The 22156-nt window shown below is 36.0% G+C and overlaps 1 pseudogene; it reads left to right on the top strand.

Moving 5' to 3' along the window:
- Positions 1-17575: 17575 nt before the first annotated feature.
- Positions 17576-22156, top strand: part of LOC134369262 (protein maelstrom homolog) — a 60043-nt pseudogene continuing 55462 nt past the window's right edge.

The raw sequence follows: 22156 nt of genomic DNA, 5'->3' as shown, positions 1-22156 counted from the left end.
TAAGATATTTTATTAGAAATAGAATGAGCTAGATATGGTTTTGGAAAATGATCAAATAAACTGAAACAATCTTACTTTAAAAATGACAAAAATGTAGCTGCAAAGTCATGGTTCTGAACCTCCAAAATAGGAGTCAACCTAGACTGTTTTGTTTTTCTTATTGAGATTAAAAACAATGGATAGAAAGCCAGTAGTCTTAGACTTTTGTTCTTCTTGACGGAAATGACAACAAATATTCTTGACTAGAATGGAAGCGTTTGCTCAGACTGTTGGCATAACTGAAAATTCTCAAAACAAGTTTAATGATACATTTCTCCTTTTTTATAGGTCAGACATACAGACCTTAAAGGGGTAGGATCTTATTGTCTCTGGATTCCTGGTCTTCATACAGTTCCATCACTGATGCAGGAGCAGCCCCTTGGTGATCCTTGTTGTTTGAGAATAGATTATCTGGGTGTCAATCATCCAGCCTTGCCAGTGGCTTGGTGTTATTGTTATTGTACATTAAAAAATCTTCACAACTGTATAATCCCTGATGGCTTTTTCTGTGCAGTGGAATTATAATATGCCTACTTGGAGCATACTTGGAAGTTGTATGTACCACTTTTTAGCTATCTTACTTTGGATAAGTTACTTAACTATTCTGAGCTTCAGGTTTTCTCCATGAAATGGAGATGATATACTCATTTTACAAGAACTAATATGAAGACTACAGCGAAGGCATGTGAAGCACCAACATAGAGTCAGGCTCATGACATATGAGATAGATGTAAGCCACTGCATGAATTATTAGGTGAGACATAAACAGAAGATCACCATCACGGAAAGAAGTGATGTGACTCATTTGTTGATTATTTGACCAACCCCTAGGGATGCCAGATTCAGTTCTATGTTTCAGTCACTATTCTAAACTCCAAGATACAAAGACTAATGGAATAGAGTTCAACTCTTCTTGTGCCCCCATTCCAGTGGAAGAAACAGATTCATAAACCAACACAAATATATGAAGTGCGTCTATGGAAGTGCAGACAAGGTACTGTGAGAGTTTAAGGAGCAAGTATTGAAGAAATCCTCTCAGAAAAGTCAGGAGAATTTCTAAGATGGAGTGAGAGTTGAGTTGAATTTTAAAAGAAGAATAACATTTTGCCAAGCAGATAAGGTAGAGAAGGACATTCCTGCAAAAGAATCCAGCATTCGCAAAAGCAGGAAGTTAAGAAAGAGCAGAATATGAGAGAGGGACTGAACATGGCTTAGGATAATGATCACATGATAGGAGAGGACAAAATGAAGCTTAAAAAGTAGATATCTAGAGGGGCAGAGAGGGATGGAAATATGGAGAGCTTTACTAATGGGTACAAAATTCAATTAGACGGGAGGAATAAATTCTGATGTTCTATTGCACAGTTGGGTGACTATGGTTAACAGTGAAGTTTTGCATACTGCTTAATAGCTAGAGGAGAGGCTTTTGAATGTTTTTACCACAAAGAGATGACAAATGCATGAGGTGATTGATACTTTACCTTGTCCTGATTATTCTACAACATATATAATTATCGAAATATTTGATTGTACCCTGTAAGTATATACAGTTACAACGTGTCAGTTCAAGTTAAGAAAAATAAAAACAAAAGCAAAACAAAGCAAAAAAAGTAGGTGGGGATACTGGCACCATTCCACTGAAATTAAAGTGTCACTGGAGGATGTTAAACAGGAATCAGATACCAGATTTGCGTTTTACAGAGATTCGCTAGCATCAGTGTTGAGGATGGAGCCCATGGACAGCAAGGAGATTCAGGGAGACCAGTTGGAAATCACAAGAGTGCTTTCATTCGTAAAATTTATACCTGGTAATTTAGTATTGCAATGATTGTTAATTCAACCCAATTGATTTTGATACATTATCACTGTATATAACTGCCCATCAATGAAAACAGTTACTATTGCTTCAAAATGATTTTTTAAAAATTGTTATCTTCCTCCAAAGACTTTTGCTCTGCATATCAAAAATAAGTTACTAAGGTGATTTGAGGAGTCAAATACAGCTGTGATTTTGAGTCTATTTAATTTTTTTTCCCAACAAACTTCTTTTTCTATTTGTAAAATTATACTTTGCAAACCTATATAGTAAATATGAATTTTTAAATAACAAATACTCATCTACTCTAAACTCAAAGAAATAGGTTTACCAATACCTTTTAAAGTCACTTGTGTATCTTCCCCATCACATTCTCCCCTGCCCCTGTCCTGAATTGTGCATGGCTCTTTCTTTATTTTCCATGAGAGATTGGATGGTCTTGTAATTTCTTTGTTTAAATTCTTTCCCCTGCCCCCATGCCAACCTAAGACAGGATTAAGATTTCTCATGTCTATCCTATGTCTGATTGACATACATGAGAATATTTCCCAGTTGGTATTATAGCACAAAGTTGGTGAGGTGAAAGCACATTTTATGTTAGCACAGACTCAAAAATACTTGGAGCACTGGAATGCACATATGTTATCCCTGAACTGCTGCCAAATCATAAGGGAATGTAAAGAAATATAAAAATTACCATATAGTATGAGATATTGTCATTAAGAGCATACATTCTTTGGTGTCAGTCATTCATATTTTCTTTGAACGAATTTTGACTATTTTAATTACTCCTCAAAGATTCTAAATACACTTTTCTAGGTTAATAATAACTATTTTCTAGATTTTCTTTCAGTAGAACACTTTACATAAAGTAGTTCCGATAAGGCTCTTTAAAAAGTGCCTCGCACAGAATAAGTACTCAACAAATGCTGGCTAACAATGTTGTTGTTGTTATTATTGCCAACTCTATTCCTCCAGTAATATTCTAATAGTCTGTTGAAATAAATACAGTGGTGAGAGATGTTACTGTATAATTTAGGGAAATCTTACTACACTAATGGTAAAACACTTCTCTCACTGTTTTATTTCTCATATAGGTGTGAATTTGGTGGCCTTAGAATTAATTTTTTGTGCACCCTTTCTTTCTTTCATTTCCACCAATGTAACCATTCCTTATTAGATCATCCTTTTCATAAATTTAAAACATGAAAGGCATGTGGTAGACACTACTGCTCATCACTATTTCCTTTCTTCCTGAGCCCACTGAGGCATCCCTGCATAACTTTAGGTAGGGCCATGTGATTAACTGGCCAATGAAATGTGTCAATTCCAGGTGGAAGCAATGAAAAGCCTCTAGGGCAAAATTCTCTAGTCTCTATTCCTTCAGATTTAATCACGGAAGTTGTTCAGAGGGTGGAGCAGCAAGACTGAAACAGTTTAGGTTCTTATGTTGCCAAACAGAGGACAGCTGCTTAGAAGGGTGACCTGTCCTACAGCACAATTTACATGAACGGGAAACAATTACAGGTGCTCACCCATTGAGATTTTGAGATTGCTAGTTACCTAGTGTGTTTTGACTAATACAAAGTACCACTTTATTTTTTCATGCACAACTAAATATCGGCATTCTTACCTTAAATAGAAATAGCACATTACTCATTTTAATGGACTATCACTGTGCCTGTACTAAAAGGATGAAAACTTGGGAATTAATATTTATTACTGTTGGACATCAGTTGTTTTTATTCAGTATTCTAATGGTTGTTTTCAGATATTAAGTACATATAATAAAATGACCTCAGTAGCTTACCAATTTAACATATTATACTAATCATCATGCCATTATTTATTGCAAAGATTAGTGTCAGCTATGAATATACACAGACAAACGTTCTCTAGTCCTTTTGAAATCACAAATGAGGTTATCTAGATGATGATGATGATCTTGCCATTACTTATGAGAACAGGACCTCATTTTGTATCTAATATCAAACTTAATAAGATTAGTTTGTGGATGGTAAGTTGCTGTAGCTAGAAAACTCTTTACCTAGGACTGAACAAGTCATAACAAATGCTAATTTGGACAGAGTTTGTGTCAGGCAGCTCAAACTAAGTTATGCTGCAGTAACAGCCTCAAAACAAGTGGCTTACAATTTCATTCTTCACTGGTACTGGGCTGGCTATGGCGCTGTTCTGAGTCATATTTGTTCTGGGATCCAGGCTGAAGGTCACAGCTGCTATCTGTGACATTGCTGGTCTTGTAAAAGGGGGAAAAGAGAATATTAGAATCACATGATAAAGCTGTCTTTGAAGTGTCACACCTATCCTTCCTCACCTTCCACTGGACAAAGCAAGTTATATGACCAAACCTGATGTCAATCAGGCCACGGTAGATAATTCTCCCACAAGAAAGGGCAACAAATATTTTGAACAGTAATACAGTTTAACTAAAGTGTGGGGAAAATAAGATAATTTATTCAGGCTCCCTCAGCTTAGGTCTGGTTGGGGTTCGAGGAGCACATTTCCTATAAACCAGTTGTATGTGAATGGAGTTAGTGTGCATGTGCACCAATGTATCTTTTTAGTTTTGTTGTTATTGTGTGTTCTTGAGTTTGTGAAGCAGGCTGGCCAGCAGAGAACTCGTGTCTGAAAATAGAACATGTTTACTCTGCTGGCAGCTGCTCAGTTTTTCTCTGGACTTTTCCGGTAGCAAAAACTGGTAGGGTTTTTGAGTTTCTCTGTGGACTGCTTAGCTCATAGTGTTGTGTGTGCCAAATAAAGACTATTCCTTCTTCAGCCAAGGTTCCAAGGAGCTTTTTGCTGGTTACCTAGCTCGTAGACCTGCATGTGAAGGGTTTGTGAATTGGCTTGAGGGGTCTGTGAGCACCAGACCTTGGCCCTAGCTCTACATAAGGCTAAGCAGGAGCTTGTGAAGCCAGGGGAGGGATCAGAAAGGTAAATCTTTTGCCATTTCCAAGAGCATATGGTCAGTGTCAGCAATACTGGTAGCAAACTGGACAGTTGAGAAGCAATGATGAATCCAATCAGGGAGTCTGTTTAAGAGCCTAATCGCTATTCCCCACTGAAATAAAAAAGGAAGAGTCCTATACTAGAACAGCTGAAAAAAATAAGGCACCAGGTAAACACTGATAGGATTAAGACCAGAAACTCTGAGGTAGATTTTCAGCTCAAAATCAGAATTAAAAAAACAAGCAACATTTTTATTATAGAAGATTTCAAACATACTACAAAATAGAATAACAATGGACTCATATACCCATCATCCATATTCAACAATTATTAAGGTATGCTCAATTTTGTTTCATCTTATATCACCCATTCCCTGTCCACTGGATTATTTTGAAGAAAGTCTCAACCATCATCCAATTCATATCATTCGATTAGTATTTGTAAAAGATAAGCTCTTATAATTTAAGTATAGAATACCATTATAACTGCAAAAATGAAAAAAAAAGAAAATTGTTTAGAATTGTCAGTTATTGAGTTAGAGTTCAGATCTCCCAATTATCTCACTTTGTTTCCTTTTAATTTGTTTACTCAAATCAAAGTCCCAGTCAGGTCTATTATTGTAAATAGTTTTCATGTCTCTTAAGACTTTTTTTAAACTATAGGTTCCCCCTCTCTTCTTTTTCATTTTTCTTTACAATTTTGTTATTGTTGTTATTGTTGAATAAACGATTAAATTTAGAATGTTTAGTCCTATCTCTATCAGTGGATGGTGATCCTAGCAGAAGACCTTGAGAGGCAAGTGGAAGCATGTAAGTAGACCAAGGAGCCTAGGCAGAGAAGGTTTCTAGAAACAAATGGAAAGGTAAGACTCATTAGCATGGCCTCCATTTATGGTGTGCTGAAGAAAATGTGCCTTGTTATTTCATAGGTATTGCTGTCATCATAAACAGGGAAGCTGCAATGCTCAAAGCATTTCATTGCTTTTGTTCATAAAATCCTGGTTAGGTTTCCTTAAATCAGTTACTAAACAACATTGCCAATGAGATTGTGGTAGATTGTATTTTCAAAAAAGGCCACAACTATATGTTCTGTTCTACAACTCAGTGAAAAGAATGCAGTGGAAGTGACTTCCCATGTAGGTCATCTTCCACCTGGCTTTCTCTGCCTCTCAAGAGTCATACCTATGGAACTCTAAGCTGGCGTTTAAGAAATCTCTCCACCCTGAAGACGTCAAGTTGGAGAGACAGCACATAGATAGAGATGCCCAAGTTGTCCAGCTGTTCCAGAACCCAGCTACATATTTGAGTCTTTTTAGCCCAGACACCAACATGTAAATTAGTGAGCCTTCCAACCCCCAGCTTTGAGCAACCTTAGCTGACACTAAGTGGAGTAGAGTAGGCAGTAGGACTTCTAATCAAGCTCTGCCCAAATTGTGATTTGTGAGCAAAATAAATATTGTACTGTTTTAAGCACTTAAATTTTGAGAGTTTTTTACATGGCAACCGGTAAATGAAGAAATGGAGAACTGGTAATTTGGTTATGCTTTGACTCTGCTGCTTGTAAGTACCATAAAGGAATTCAGTTCAGTTTACTTCAACAAGTATTTATAGCTTTCCTACTATGTGGCAGGTATTGTATTCAGAAGTAAGACATGATTCCATCATATGTTGTTTAATAAAATTGAATATAAGGGGCATGATTTTCAAGACTTCATTAAGTAGGGTGAATAACAAAAATATTTACTACTTATTATACACATATCATATTGCTAGACATTATACTACATGTTTTACATAATTGTTGCACTAAAACTGAATTTAACCTCATAAAATAAGCATTAAGAGCCTCCCTTCACACTTGAACACACGAAAACTTAAAGAAGTTAAGGAAAGACCCCAAAGCAACTCAGTAAGTAAACAGAATTGGAGATACTACACAGATCTGCCTGACTCTTATGAATGCATGTTTTTTGTTGTTATTGTTTTTCTATAATAAAACTTTTCAAATATTTTGAAGAATTGATTTTAGTTGAATGGAAGGTTTACTTATTTCCAGGTTAATTCCATTTTTGATGATAAATGATAAAGTAGACACTATAGAATGGCTTAGGAAAGAAGAAAGTCATAAGAGTATACATATTCATAATGAAGAGGATTTTGACTGGGATGTTTCTCGTTGCTCTGAAATCTGATACTGGACCATGGATGAAAATAAAAAGCATAGCTGTGACAGTGCTAACTCATACCCACCTACAATGAATCAGAGAAAGAACTCCTTGGATAGATAAAGCTCTGCTCTACAGCCCAAGGTTTGGTGGGTGCCACACAGACTAGATTTCAGCCCCCACTTGCTACCTTGACTAGATATCCTTATGCACAACTATCCACAAAAGAAACTATTTTCTAAAGCAAGTTTTTGACGGTTTGGTCAGAAAACTTGGTCATTGTTTGGCCATATCGTCTTACTGCCTTTTGCACTCAGCCACCGTGCCACCTTCCTCCCTTGTCTTTATGGCATGATTGAGGAGCAGAGAGAGAAGGCCTTCTAGAAGTACATAATTTATGTGGCAAAGTAGCACACTGCACAAAAGCCAAGTGAAAAAGGAGAGTGGTTCTTTAAGACAATCATTCGTAGAGATCACAGGTGCCCAAAAGAAGAGGAAACCGAAGTCTGCTTTCCTGGCTGAATGCTCACTAAGCTATCAAATTTAGACTTCTTTCTGTTATGCCTGTTGAAGCAGAAATTATGACAGTAGTCTTGGAAGAGGGAGAGTTGACATATGTTCCCTGGTGATCAAAGGAGAATCTGAAGTTAGACCTGGTCCCTGCTCCACATCTGGGTATTTCTGCAAGCTAATGTGATGCAGTGTGCCCGGGAAGAATATAGGAGCAAACCCAGCTCATCCCACTTGTCCTCAGCTCTTAGAATGCAAAGAAGAAGGGGAACACATCAGTTTTTAGGGCTCCCTATGAAGGAGATAAAGAGGTGAGAGGTAAGAGGTGATGGAAATTAGGTTGGGCTGCCATGTGAAGTGAAGCTTCTCTGAAGAGAAAGTGTGGGATGTGGAGAATTGCCGGGGCTGAAGGAATCCAGAAGTGCCCAGCTCTGAGCTCTTTCTCTGTGACAGGGGTCAAGAAAACTTTCTATGAATTAAGACAGGACACAGGCTTCAGAAAGAACCAGAATAAGCCCTGGAACACCTCCAAACAATGATGCACTGCCTCCATTTTTACCTGTCTTTCCTTCTTGCCTCTAACCTCAGAGGAACCAGACCAAAAAGAAAGTCATGATGGAAAAACCCAGACATGAGTTTTCATTCCTTCAAATTCTTCATGTCCTTCGAGTAAGCAGAAAGGGAAAAGGGACATCCTTGAATCAAATATAAAAGTGAAGTTTGAAATGAGCCTAAAATAAGTTTTAATAAGTGAAAGTGACAGACAGTTATGAGATTTCGCAGATGTCACTAGGGTCAGCAGTGCATCTCCTCAGAATCATCAGTTGTCACCTGTACGGATCTCTTCTGTCAGCCCACGAGTGTGCAGTATCTTAGATGGCAAGGGACTCCCTTACCCTGTATTGCTCTTCAACTACTTTCCCACTTCCCCATCCAACTTCGCAGAAAATCACTGTTAAAATGGTTGTCTCAAATCACTTCCTTACTCCACATCCTCTTTCCAGCACACCCCAGCTGAGTTTTGGTCTTCATCACTCTACTGAGATTGCCCTTACCCAGTCACAACGAATTCGTGTTTCAAATCCTCACTCCTCTTATTTTCTTAACCTCTCACAAGAATTCAACCTAACAAAAGTTTCCTTCTTTCTTAAAGTGAGTCTCTCTATTTGGCTTCAGGGATACCACAATGTCATAACATTTCCTACTTCACTGGCCCTTCTTCCCTGTCTCCTTTGTGTGCTTGCTCTGCTTCACCTCTAATATTGGAGGGCCCTCGGGGCACGGCTCTGCTCCCTCTTATCTTTTCCATCTATACAAACTCTTGGGTGAGTATTTTTAGTTTCAGTGCTCCAGTGAATGGCAAATGTGTTGAGATCTGAGATTTGGCATTCTTATAGGCATGACTTAAGGCTTTATTAGTCAAAGCATGTCTAAAGCAAAATTTTTATTCCCCCCTCCCCCAAAGAACAGGTTCTTTTCCTATTTTTCTCTATCTGTGGGACTAGACCCACATCTGTCTCTTGGATCACCAACATTCTTGGAATTATTACTTTATTTCTATTAGTTATCTTGCCATCTCTTCTATAAGGAAGTCATATAAATTCTACTTCCAAAATATATTTCAAATCCATTCAATTTTTTCTATTTTCACTATTTCTTCCCTGAAGCAAGGCACCATCTTCTTTTGCTAGGACTACTGCAACAACCAACTAATAATCCTGTTGTTTATATCCAGAATCTTCAATTTCCCCCACTGCAGCCTGAGAGGTAATGTAAAATCCTTCACTGTACACATATTTCCAGACTTAAGACCTTCTAGGAATTTCTAATAGAATTAAGTTTATTTCTGCCTTTTGACCTTTTCACTAACTCTTTCTTTTACTTGAAATGTTCTTCCCATAGATTTCATCACGGCTTCCTACTTTGTGTCATTCAGATCTTTGCATAAATATCACATCCTCAGAGATATCTTTTTAAATCCTGAGTCTAAATTTGCATTTGCTATCACATTGCACTCTTAATTTTCTGCCAAATACTTACAACTACCTGAGAATCTTCTTCCTTATTTGTTTGTTGTTTGTTCCACCTGTAACGCAAGCTCTGTGATAGTAATGATGTTCCCTGCTTATTGTTCCCTATGTCTGAGAATCTATATCTATTTCAGTCACATGGTAGGCACTCAATATATACTTTTTAATAAAGAAAAAGTGATCAACCTTATCAGCAAACATACACAAAACTTTTACACTTATTTAGGAAGTTGACCTTATCTGCATTAACAGCCAACATTTAGGAAATCACATTAACAATCTAAAAACTGATACTATAGAATGAAAAGCAGTCACTATGTTCTGCTAATAAGTAGCTGTGAAGTAACAAGAAGCTACAGAAAATTCATTAAGATAAGGAGCCTATCAATTAGGAGCTTGGGAGAAAACAAGTCAATGTAGACAAAAGTTCCAAGCTCAAGTATTTTATCAAAGATCTAAACCTGTTGTATGAAGCATGTAGACAAATTTTATTAGCAACACTTATGAATCACAAATAGCAGTAAATAGAAAGGCAAGAAACCAACCACAGATCAAATGCTGTCACTGAAGACAAGTTCATAGTAACCCTGTTGTCCTGGAGTGGCAATGGGAAGTGACAGGATGACATCATAAGAAGTACATTATGTTGAGCTCAAGAAAAAAGAAAGATGAGTAGAAAATATTACATGAATAGCCAACATGACAACAGAAGGAATTGCCATTGTTGGTATTAAGGATGAGTGGATTATGCATTTTGAGGGGTAACATTATGGAATTAAATCCTTTCTGCGCAAAGGAGGGTGGCGAGCAATTAAACAAATATTTTCTAATTGGTTAATTTGGTTGAATTGTTCAACATATTTGGTATCAGGTGCTCAGTTTCAAGCAGACTTTTGCAATGTTCATTTCATCCACTGAAAATATTCAGCTAGATATCTAAGAATTTGTTAAGAACTCAGTTGGTTAAACATTTTTTTTCTCTGTGTATTCTGTTTGATCTAAACCTGTAGGATTGTTGCATAAAGAAAGAAGGTTTTTTGCTTTAAGTAACATGGATTCGATTCATTCCATGCCAATAAATTGAGGCTGTGATGACTGAGCCTTGAAATCCTAACTTTGCAATGTGCCACTCTTAAAATGAAAAGCCCAATAGAAAGAGCCAGGAAAACACAATAAAATACTAAAACTCATCAACACTCCTCAAATAAAAGGTTGAGTCCTCGATCTTTAATATTATTAAATAGAATAAATAGAATTGTTCTCACAATAGTCAAATGGTTCATGACTGTAGGGACCTGATTAGCATTGCACAGGATGAAGTAGACAGAAGGGGTGTGTGTGGGCATGGAAGAGTTCAGAGAATCTGAGAGGAAAGGATTATACTTAATAATGATATATTTTTGAACTCCTTAGGAATGTTTTGTTGCCTTGTGACTGCAGAGCACTGTAGGATTTTGCTGTACTGTGTTTCCCTAGGGTCTTATCATAAGATGGTTACCTAATTAGCACATGGCCAATTCTTGCCTATGTTCTATTTGCACTGCAGATGCTTTACTTTCATACATCATTCACAACCTGCAGCAATTACAAAGTGGTAAATGACCTTATGCGATAATTATACTAATAGATCTGCATTGTTTTCATTTGGAAGAGTGTTTGGAGAAATGAGGTGTCTGACATGTATGAAGAGAGGTTGTGATTACGTTCTTTCTTTAAATCTGGAACATGGAGCAGGCAAAAATATAACTTTTGGTCCTAGAAGTTGCATCATATACTCAATCTGAAAACATTCTTAGGCAGGGATTTCCCTTTAGAATGAATGAATGTAAACTTCTTACCAACATCACCACTTGGTACTTTTTCTTGGACCAATAGTATTTCGATTTTTCAGTTAGAACTGATATTTTAATAAATCAACAGTATTCTTGACTCTTAAAATCAGGAAAAGAAAGAGGATGATTATTTTTCCCTAAAACTGCTCAAAAATCAGTCTTGTGATAATAGCTGTAAAAATCTATGAATAAGATATGTTTCTAATCTTTAAAGGGCTTGAAAGCCAAACCAGTAGCAATTTTCAAAGGAAATATACGCTCATAAAATATGAGTGCTAATACAGAAGAAAAAGAAACAAAAATACATGGTCAGAGATGGTTTCTTCTCTCCCCTACCTTCCTTCTACACAGTGAAGTACTTTGGGAAGTTGTGTTGTGAAGATTCCTAGAAATAATTTGTGTCATATGAACACACTAATAAGATAATCTAAAATTTTTATAGCTAAGTAGATACAAATAATTTCTTTAACTTGACCTTTTTCCATTGCTTTTTAAATTTAGCCCACAGAAATAATCTCTACTCACTTTCTGAATCTATTGCAGATGTAGGTGAAAAGTTTTTGAGGCTTACTCTGTGACATTTTAATTAAAATAAAGTTATATAAAATAACCCAATGTAATAATTTTAGAACAACTTTCTACACATAAAAACCTTCATAAAATATAAATTGTCTGCATTGATGAAATTCACCAAATATTGGCTCAGTATCAATTTTACTTTGTACTGACAAGAAGCTTACAGGTGAGTGAAGTATCATAATATTTTTCTGTAACTTACATAACTGTCAGTGGGTAAAAACAATGATTATTAAAATGACACATGTGATAAAAAAACACTTTATAATTAGGAATGATGTGTTATAGTCATTGCATAGCTAATGCTTTAGCGGGTTTGAAATAATTACACAAGAAAAACTTAGCTGACTTATACTGGTATACACTCCAAAGTTCCATCATATCCACGATGTGCTCATTGAGTATTCTGTGTTGTTGGCTTAGATCTCTACCTGGTAGTTACTTGTCCAATAGAGGCAAGAATGTAAAATGGATTGTAGATTTAGCAACAGATCTGCAGGGGACAAAGTAAAAAGAGAAAGTGAGGAAGGAAGTAAGGAAAGATGGAAGGGAAAAAAGGAAGACGAAGGAAGAGAAGAAAGGAAGATGAAAGAAGGAAATAAATAAGGAAAAATATAAAAGGAGAGAAAAGAAATAAAACATGACCTCTTAAAATGTACACATTGATTTTAAGTGCACTCATATTTCAGAATTGTAAAAATGTGAAAACATAAATATATGATTTGGCATAAAGTGATTAAAACATTATTTTTTTTGTTGGGGCTCAGAAAACAGTACCCCAAAGTGAAGGCCTCAGAAGCACACAGTTCCTCTCTGACCATCTCCTGTCTCTTGTTCCTCATTCTTCCCTAAGGCAAGTCATAGAAACTGTAATCCCATTTCCCCAAGGTGGGTCATAGACACCATAACCCCTTTTCCCCAAAGCCAGCCATAAAACCTAAAATGACTCTAACTCTTCCCCTTCTTTCTGTAAGAAAGACGTAAGAACTGGTCATAACAATATTCTCTGACCTGCCTTGTCTGATTGTAGGTCCATATCCAGAAGGAAGGAATGCTGCACAGAGACCACGGAGAATCTGAATGGACAAGCCTTTCTGGGTTTCCTCCCTTGGTGTATTACTACCAGATCATACCCTTTTTGTTCAATCATGTGCCTACATGGCTGTGCATGCTTCATCAAACCTAAGCATAATAATCATAGTTCACTGTGGGTCTTTGGGTCTTCATTCTGAGGGCTCCTGTAGTCATGTAAAACTACAATTAAATAGATTTTTTGTGGCTTTTCTCCTGTTAATCTGTCTATTGTCACTTCATTTCAGCAGATGCAGACTTGAACTTGCACAAGGAAAGTTTGAACTTCCCTATACCTTATATGACACACATCCTGCAGGTACAAGCATCTGCACTAATGACATTTAACAGTCATAAGTTGTTTAGACTTCAGTTTCTTCACCTACAGATGAGAGGGGCAAGGTTTAGACTACAATTTTCTAACATGACTTTTAGCTTCAAATAAAGAGTCCCATTTTATATTCACAAAGGAGTAGATTTCCTTTCTTTTTGGAGCAAAATTTGGAACTCATAGGTGGACAGCAACATATCTCCAGGGTCACCAACCAGATATTTTATTTCTATTAGCTAATTAAAAATGTTGAAGTGACTCCATGTAGCTTTTTCTCATTTTCTTTACTGCCCTAGTTTTGCTCAATGAGGTTTTCAGCTATATTTTGAATATGGTCACCGTTAAGGTCAGGTTTATTTTCAGGCTTCCTGAAAATTTTTTCTTTACAGACATTTTCTTCGAGTCATTCTTGTTTAGTCACCCAGTGCTTTGGTGACCCACACTCCTACAGGGTAGATTTAAACTTTGCCTCTTTTGTAATCTCAGAACTCTCTCTATTTTTTTTTTTTCCAGATTCTGTTATGGTAACATCATAAAACTCACTTTTTTCTCCTCCCCCAAACTAGTTGCCATCTGACAGAATCAAGAATTACATTATTTTATTCTCTTCTCATCATCATGATTGTTATTATATTTTATTTTTTAAAAACCACACATTGTTCTCTGCTCAAAGCTTGGCATTCTGAACTGTGAGTAATATTTCAAACAAGATAAAATGAGGTATTGAGCCACACTGTGCCAAAATGAAATGCTTGCCCCTTCTAATCAGTGCAGTTAAATAAGACAGACTTTGTTGAGGATCGTGTTATAAAGCATTCCTAAGTACACATTTTACATGTAGCCCAGTGAGTAAACAATTGGAGTACTGTAAGTTGCTTCACAGCATAAAGCTGAATAACCAATTGAAACAACTTCAAGTACCACAACTCTGTTTCAGAGAACGAATGTGTTTTTCTTCATTAGAGAAGTCTCCTTGATATGTCACATTTTGGGAAACTGAGAGTCTTAATTGAGGCATTTTTTTCCATTTGATATTCCTTTCCCCTTTCCTTTGTTTGACAACCATAGTGGAGTTAATCAGCTACAGTAACTCAAACAGACTTCTATTAGCCTTGCTAATCATGCAAATACACTTTTTGAAAGCCACCCTGCATTTTTAATGGCCATTCCCCCCCTACCCCCATATGGTGGTGGGAGGATCGGGGAGACAGGCGGGGAAGAATGACAACTTGAGAGAAAATCATAAGAAAGGCAGTTTTGGTAATCTAGCTCATTGAGCACCCAGTTGGCCAGTTTTCTGTGCAGGAGGAAAGTGGCACTGGAATGTACAGTGATTCATGCATGAGCTTTACAGTCAGATGAATTGTTTTGATGTCCTGGCTGCTGCATACTAGATTTGTGATTTGGAGCAAACTATCCAACCTCTCTAAGCCTCAGATTCATCTTCTCTAAAATGGGATAATAATAGTTCTTACTTTTAGATTGAGAAATTTAAATGTTATTGTATTTTGTTTTAACATTTGCAAAAACTTATAAACACTTACTAGTAATTATTTTTATTGTCATTGTCACTGCTGCTGTTACTATTGTTGTTGTTTGGAGCTTTAAAAATATAGGATCAAAAATAGCAAGGGCAGTCACACTGCTTCAACAAAGTTCTGTTATCAAGCAGATATTTCCCTCACAGAATTAGCTAGAAAGAAATACATTACTTCATACATTTGTTTCTTTACCTAGGATCCTCCTTCTTAATTTAGATGACCAATTTGAAAGAACAAATGGATTACAATACTTTTTTTAGAAAAGATAAGCATAAAATGAAACTTGAACATTGTCAGCAAGAGGAACAATTCTTACAATTAAGAGTAAATAAAAACATTAATTTTTACAGAAATTTTACCTTTTTTTAAAGTTTCAATTTGCTCATTTGAGAAAATAAGCTGAGGGTTTTTTTTTTGTTTGTTTTGATTTTTGGGGTTTTTTTTGTTTGTTTTTTGTTTTTTGCCTATGTTGAAATGTCATAAGTAGAATGGAACAGTGTAATTTTCACCCTGGGGTTCAAGAGTTTATTTCTCCTGATATAACAATAAATCAACTGACAAAATGGAATTTCTTTGCAATACATAAGCAACAAGTTAGATTGCATGGACAAGTTGAGCTTCAGTTTATGTATAGAAACTCCGAAACATTTTATTATAGAGCAGTTGTGCGGGGAAGCTACTTAAAGAAGTAACTACACGAGTAATTATGAAAAGAAGATATATGATCAACCTCCTAGAACTTAAAAAGTGATTTCTGCAGCTTTGGAAACATCTACTTACCAAGTCAAACAGCAACACGTACTGGGTGAGTATAAGATAATGCTGATTTAACGAATCTTTCTAACACTGTTGTTTCCTTAGAGAGGACAGGGTGGTAAAAGTTTTATATGAATTGGCATGGTTTTGTTTTATTTTCAATGTAAATTGAATTTTTAAATCTAAAAATTCATGTTCGGCATCATGTGCACTACACTTTTATGGCATCACAGGTTTGGAAAACCCCATAACTAGATCTGTCTCTTCAAGAGACAAAGCCAACTTTGTGGTTATAGACACGACACACACGTTAAGCCAGCTCATATTTTCCTATAGCTTCTCTTTCTAGTTAAGTCTGCAAACTAATTTGGATTAAACTAAAACAGACTTTTGCTCCAAGCATTTTGAAAGTTTAAAGAGTTTGCCTAATTTTGGTTGTCTTTTCAAAATATTTCTTATATGGCTTCATGTCTGCGTCCTGGAAGGGGACCAATATGTGCTTGAATCTTTCAAGAAATTGCTCTTTTTCTTCTGCCCAGACTTCCGAAAGGCAGCAAATACATGGTAGTTGTAAGTGGTTTTGTCTGCTTTCATCAAATGAAGTGCTGGACAAAGTTCATGGACACTAGGATTTGGAGTCAGTGGGGAAAAACGTGTAGAATATGCATTTTGAGTATATTGTCATTCTTCTGATATTTTAAAACTTAGTAGATACTTAAGTCATTTTTTAAGGAAAATAAAAAGAACAGACAACTCTGTTCCAAGTCCTTTCTCATCTTTGTTCTTCCCTTTTTCATACTCACTATGACTTTATTTCTTGCCAGCTGAACCTGAAAGCATGCTATTTTAATTTTTAGTTTAGATTCTGTGCTATCATTGGTACATGGTACTACACAGTGATGCTGTTTAAATGAAGAAATCTACTCTTCGAAAAAAATCTTTGCCACTGATGCCACATACAAATACCGTATGGACTAGCTCTCAGAGCCAAAGCAGGAAAAATCGCCAAAGGGTAAAAATAGTTCTTGATATGATGATATGCTGCTAAAAGCCACATGGTGTTTGGGTGCAGCATTTCACAGTCAAACAATCATAATTTCATGCCTAAAATGTGCATGTTATTTCAGGAAAATACAAAATCTGAGCATTGCACATTTGCTACAGAATGACCAGTGAGTGTTGCTATAATGATTTGTTTTTCTTTTACAAATGAATATTTCTAGCTGAGCCTTTTCATGCCATATTGCCTGGGGCGGCAGTGGGAGTAAGGACAGACTGAGGTTAGAGTAGGAGGGAGTACTGAGGATATCTGGTCTTTTCTGCTAAATTCTTGGAATTCTACAACCTAGGTGTAGTGTAAAACAAGCCTCCCTCTTTCTTTTCTTTCTTCTCTGAAATGTTAAGTAATGTAGTCTTCATCTTAGAAGAAAAAGCTTTGTGATAAGGGACAGCTTTTCAGAAGGAGGGTTTACTTTGTTCTGAAGAGTCCTACAGTTCCCATGTAATCTTTAGTAAAGGTTCATGGCCTAAAACTTTTTCTCCTTTAAATTTGTGATGGGTTTGAGAGGGTTCAATTGGTCTGAGTCCATGGCTACTGTAATGAAGATACAAGAAAATAAATGACAGCTTCTCTAAAATACTCATCATATTTCATGTAAGCTGTATGACACTCCATAGTCAGGCTGAAAGAGGAGGATAATGAGGTATAATGAGGAATCTGTGGGGAGAAAAGTTGAAAACAAAAGGGGAAAGGAATTAGGGTATATTTTTGTTTGCTTTTTGTTTTGTTTTGATAACAAAAACTGGTTTATTCAAAAAGAAAAAGGAAGTCCCAAACATAATAAACAAAAGTGGAAGGTTTGTGGTATCCAGCAAACTAGAAAAATATTAAAGGCTTGAAGGTAAAAGAATTAGTTGGAAGGGTATGATACTCATGACGATGGATGATTTATCCAAGGACCGATTTAGGGTAAGTAGAAAAGGATCCAATTCCCTACTGCAACAATAATTAATAGCATTATAAAAGCCTACTACGTGCCAGGCTCTTTAATAAAATTAACTCATTTAATTCTTTATAAAATATTTCATAGGTATTATTACTGTACCCATTTTACAGAGGAGAAAACTGAGAAAGAGAGAAGTTAAGGTATCGTAGGCAGACCTCTAGAACACTGCATGACTCTGAGAAAAGTTGGAAACTGAGGCTGAAGGTGCAGGGACGTAACTTGTTCATATGAAGTCAACACAGAGCTAGAAATAGTTAAAAAAATAACTATGAATTGCATTAAAAAGAAAGAATTATAAAAAGGAAATTCTAATAAAAGCTATTTAATATAGTTGAGTGATGTTACTCTGTACACTTGTCATCTACCTCAATCTAGTCCAGTGCAATTCAAAATTTTTCCGGTAGAACCTCACTGGAAGGACAACACTCGCATGCAGGACACATTGTGAGTTGCAACCGAGGGCTGGAGAGATTAGCTCAAGACTTCACAGATAATGAACAGGAGAGTAAGGGCTCTGACTCAGGTTTTCTGATTCCCAGATCAAATTATTTTATTGAACATGTGTGTGATGATGAATAGAAAAGAGATGGCAATGTCTCTAACACCATGTTGCTAAAATGGATACCAGAGATACTGACTGACTATTATGTCGCAAGTGGTGTTAGAATACACAGAACAGATGTAATTCCAATCTTTGTGAATCCTATAGCTAGCAAAGGTAACTGGGCAGTTTCAATACAGTTGTAATGAAATAGGGTGCTTTCAGAGTATGGAGAAGAGGTGCCAGATCTGTACTCAAAGACTTGGGGAAGGTTTTCCAGATGGTCTCTGATAAATGGGTAAGAATTGGTTAAATGAGAAATTAGAGGAAGAAAAAGCTAGCCAGGGGCCAGGTATTAAAGAGCCTTCCATACAATATTAAAACATTTAAAATTTATCTTAAGGGTCTTGAAGGGTTTTTAACAAGAAATTGATATTTATTACATTTGAATAGTAGCAAGATCACTCAGTCTGCAGTGTGAATAGACTCATGACAAAGGAACCGAAGCAAGAGGAATTTAGCAATAATCTAAGTGAGAAGGCAAGTGGCTTTGTAGTTTGGGAAAGCACGTGCAAATGGAGAGGAAGGGATAGATTTGAGATTTTTAAGGAGCAGAATGTTAACTACTGTGCTAAGTATGGATGGTGTGAGAGTGAGATGCAAAAATCAAAGACAATGCTAAACTTTATAGTTTGTCTCATATCTACCCTGGAACATAATAGTTACATTTGCCAATTTTGGAAATAATGGAAGGTGAAATTTAGCTGTGATTCTCAGAGGAGGAAACTGACAAGAAATAGGAATTTTATAGAAAAATCCTTAAAATGTAGTGTCTCAGAAGTCAAAAGAAGAGAACTTCAAAGAGGGAGTGGTCAACAGTGTCAAACGCAGTAAAAAGGACTGGAAAATTGAGGACTTAAAACAGTTCACTGGCTTTATCAATTGGAAGCTTGATGAGAACAATTTTAATGGTGGGGTGTAACTGTTGATGAATTACAGAAGGCTGAGTGTGTTGCCAAGAGGGTGCCCCACTCACACACCCCGCTGCAGGAGTGTAATTGAATGATGACTCCAGGTTTTGCACTTCTGGATTCATCACCAACGAAGCACAGGTTGCATCTTCCACTGGCTGCCCCCAGCCAGTGACCGAGCACAGTGGGGCACAACTGCAGGTCCGTTTCTGAGAGACCTGGCACTCCACAGTCAGGTAACGTTGGTTCTAGGTTTCCTCATTGGCCTGACAAAGTGTCTTAGAACTGTGCTACAGTCGGAGACTCTTCCTAACCAACCCTCCTTCCTTCAAGTTCTCCTTCACACTGATCATCATCATGGTCTGAAAGCTCTTTCCACCTTCTCATGCTCTCTCCCTTCCTCTTTTGCAGGCATTTCCCCCAAGTCATCTCTTTTTAAACACTTCATTTTATATTGGTATCTGCTCTTCTGATGCTGAGGCATCAATAAGAGGTAAAAACTGGAGACACTGTCATGCACGTGGCATTTTCCAGAAGTGTGACTATGTGGAAGAGTACCATTACATGAGCAGAGCAGGTTCTCTGGGAAGTCAGAAAGGGTAGAATATGGATGACAGCAGAGAGGGTAATCTTAGAAAAAGCAGCACCCCTTCATTTTCCCATGAAGTGGGAGGAAAGAGGCTAAAGATACAGGTGATTTTGTAAATTTAGTGGCAGAATCTTAACGTAATTTTCACTTCCTGGCTTTCTTGTATTTTATGAATTTGTAGGTGAGGTATCCCTTGAGAGTGAGGGGGAAGGTTAAAGATTTGGGGAAGGAAGTCTGAAATAGACAATGTGCTCTCTCTACAGGGTGGAGCATTGGAGATAGAGCAAACTAAGAAACACAGCAGGACTTCAGGGCAGCTTCAAGGCCTAGGGTGAATTCAGTTACCCGTTTCTATCATACTTAAATGAGTTCAGTCATTTTGTTATATGGTGATAGAAGGCTGAGAGGTGAATTTCCATTTCAATTTCCTCATTTTTAGGCCTTGTTCTGATTACATCCCTGTCACTATCCTCTGTTGTTTCAATTTGAGTGAAAGCATTCCCCTGAGATTTCAAACTAGAGTTAAGGTTGTTTCAAGATCCCTGGCAGCTTTAAGGACCCTGAGGGACAGTATCTATAGTAGTCCTAGAGAGACTCTTTATCTTTAGCATGAATAGTGCTTCCTGAGTTCTAGTTTTTCACTAATATATGCCAAAATGTTAAAACAATAAATAGATTGTCCTTGATCTCTTCTCACTTCTCTGACACAAACCTCTCCTGAGACATTTGTGTCCTCTAGATGGACCTACTTCCCATGTTGTACCCACCATCCAGTCTCACCACTCATAAATAACGGAAAAGCCAGAAAGAACCCACGAGGGATGAAATTTCATCACATTGATAGACTGAAGATACATTGTCATGCTCGTAATTATAGGTTCATAAGACACCATATTTTTAGTTTTGGACAAAGACATTGAGAAGAAAGTGAAAGTCTGAAGTATCCTATAGCAAGGGAAAGCTATCATTAGCAACCAACTGATGGTAACAGGATTTAGAGGAAACTATGAGTTTTATTTCTTAGTAGATAAATAAAAAACAATACAACTAGCTGTGATATTATCATTGGATATTGCTAGCACCCAGGAAAATGTGAATATCATTTTATTCATTGTATTTTAAAAATCATATTGGCAAAATTGTTAGTAGTAGAGAATTTAAGAGTACAAATGTGATTCTAACTGTTAATTATACATATCATTTGCTGAAAATTCCATCATCTGAAGGCACAATCAGTTATGAAAAACAGACATTGTTTGACCTGTTCCCACAGTAAAAGAGAGTGGAAGAGGTGTTCCCAAATGAAATGACAGAAAGTGATAGTGATTAGGATACAAGTCAATTCTAAATGTACTTATTACATTCCACTAGTAGAAATAGTGGAAAATACAAGTAGCACTAGTAGAAAATAAACTATCTTGTATTAATTAGGCTTTGTGTTAATAGTCTTTCCGTACTTATTTTCTATCTTCCCTTCCTTTGTACAACAGTCATTTATTTGGTTGCTACTGCATTCATGAAAGTCTCCTATAAAACGTATGGGATTTAAGATAACACAAACTCATAATTTCTTCTTTGAGGAAAATGTATATTTGTATGTGTACACTGAGGATTTAAGAATCATTATTATATCTTATATAAGGTACTCATAAAAATACTATAAAATATATTATTCCTTTTAGGAACAATATATTTATCTTCATCTTGCCTTTTACTGAAAATGAAGAAGATACTTTTACTATTTTCAATTTTTAACCAAAGAGATACACATCTTTTTAAATTTTTATTTTAGTAAATTCTTGTCTAGTCACTGTACAAACACAGGAAACAACAATTAGATGGAATTTCCCAGAATTACTGTGAATGTGCGTATACACATATACATATATATTTACATATAGAGATAATATATATGTAAATATACATATATGTATATACATAAGTGCCAAGAAAAATGATATGAGATATTTTAAAAAGCAATTTTCAAGCTAAAAAACAAGTTTACCCTAATTATATAAACCATCAATATCTATAATAGTTCAGATTTTCATGAGTTTGAGCAACAATAAGATAAGATTTTCTGAGTAATTGAAAAAAATAAAATAAATACTTAATATTTTATATAGATTTTGTAGGAAGCATATTTTGCTTCTTTCTTAATAATCTATGCTTTGGGTATAGCTTAACTTTTAAATAGCTAGAATATCATTTTCAAGTTATTTTGTTTAAATGTCAGTTTATATAACAGTATTTTTTACGGATTTTTATTTTAAAAAAAGAAAAAAAAATATATGTCTAATATTATGCCAGAAGTTTTACAAACTATTTTCAGATAATAAAATGATATTGTTAAAGCTAAGTATTTTGTAAACATCAGACATTTTTACAATAATAATCATATCTTTTAGCTATT

This window comes from Cynocephalus volans, chromosome 1, assembly GCF_027409185.1.
Source record: "Cynocephalus volans isolate mCynVol1 chromosome 1, mCynVol1.pri, whole genome shotgun sequence".
NCBI lineage: Eukaryota > Metazoa > Chordata > Mammalia > Dermoptera > Cynocephalidae > Cynocephalus > Cynocephalus volans.
The sequence above is the reverse complement of the archived record's forward strand: the minus strand, read 5'-3'. Positions and strand labels throughout refer to the sequence as shown.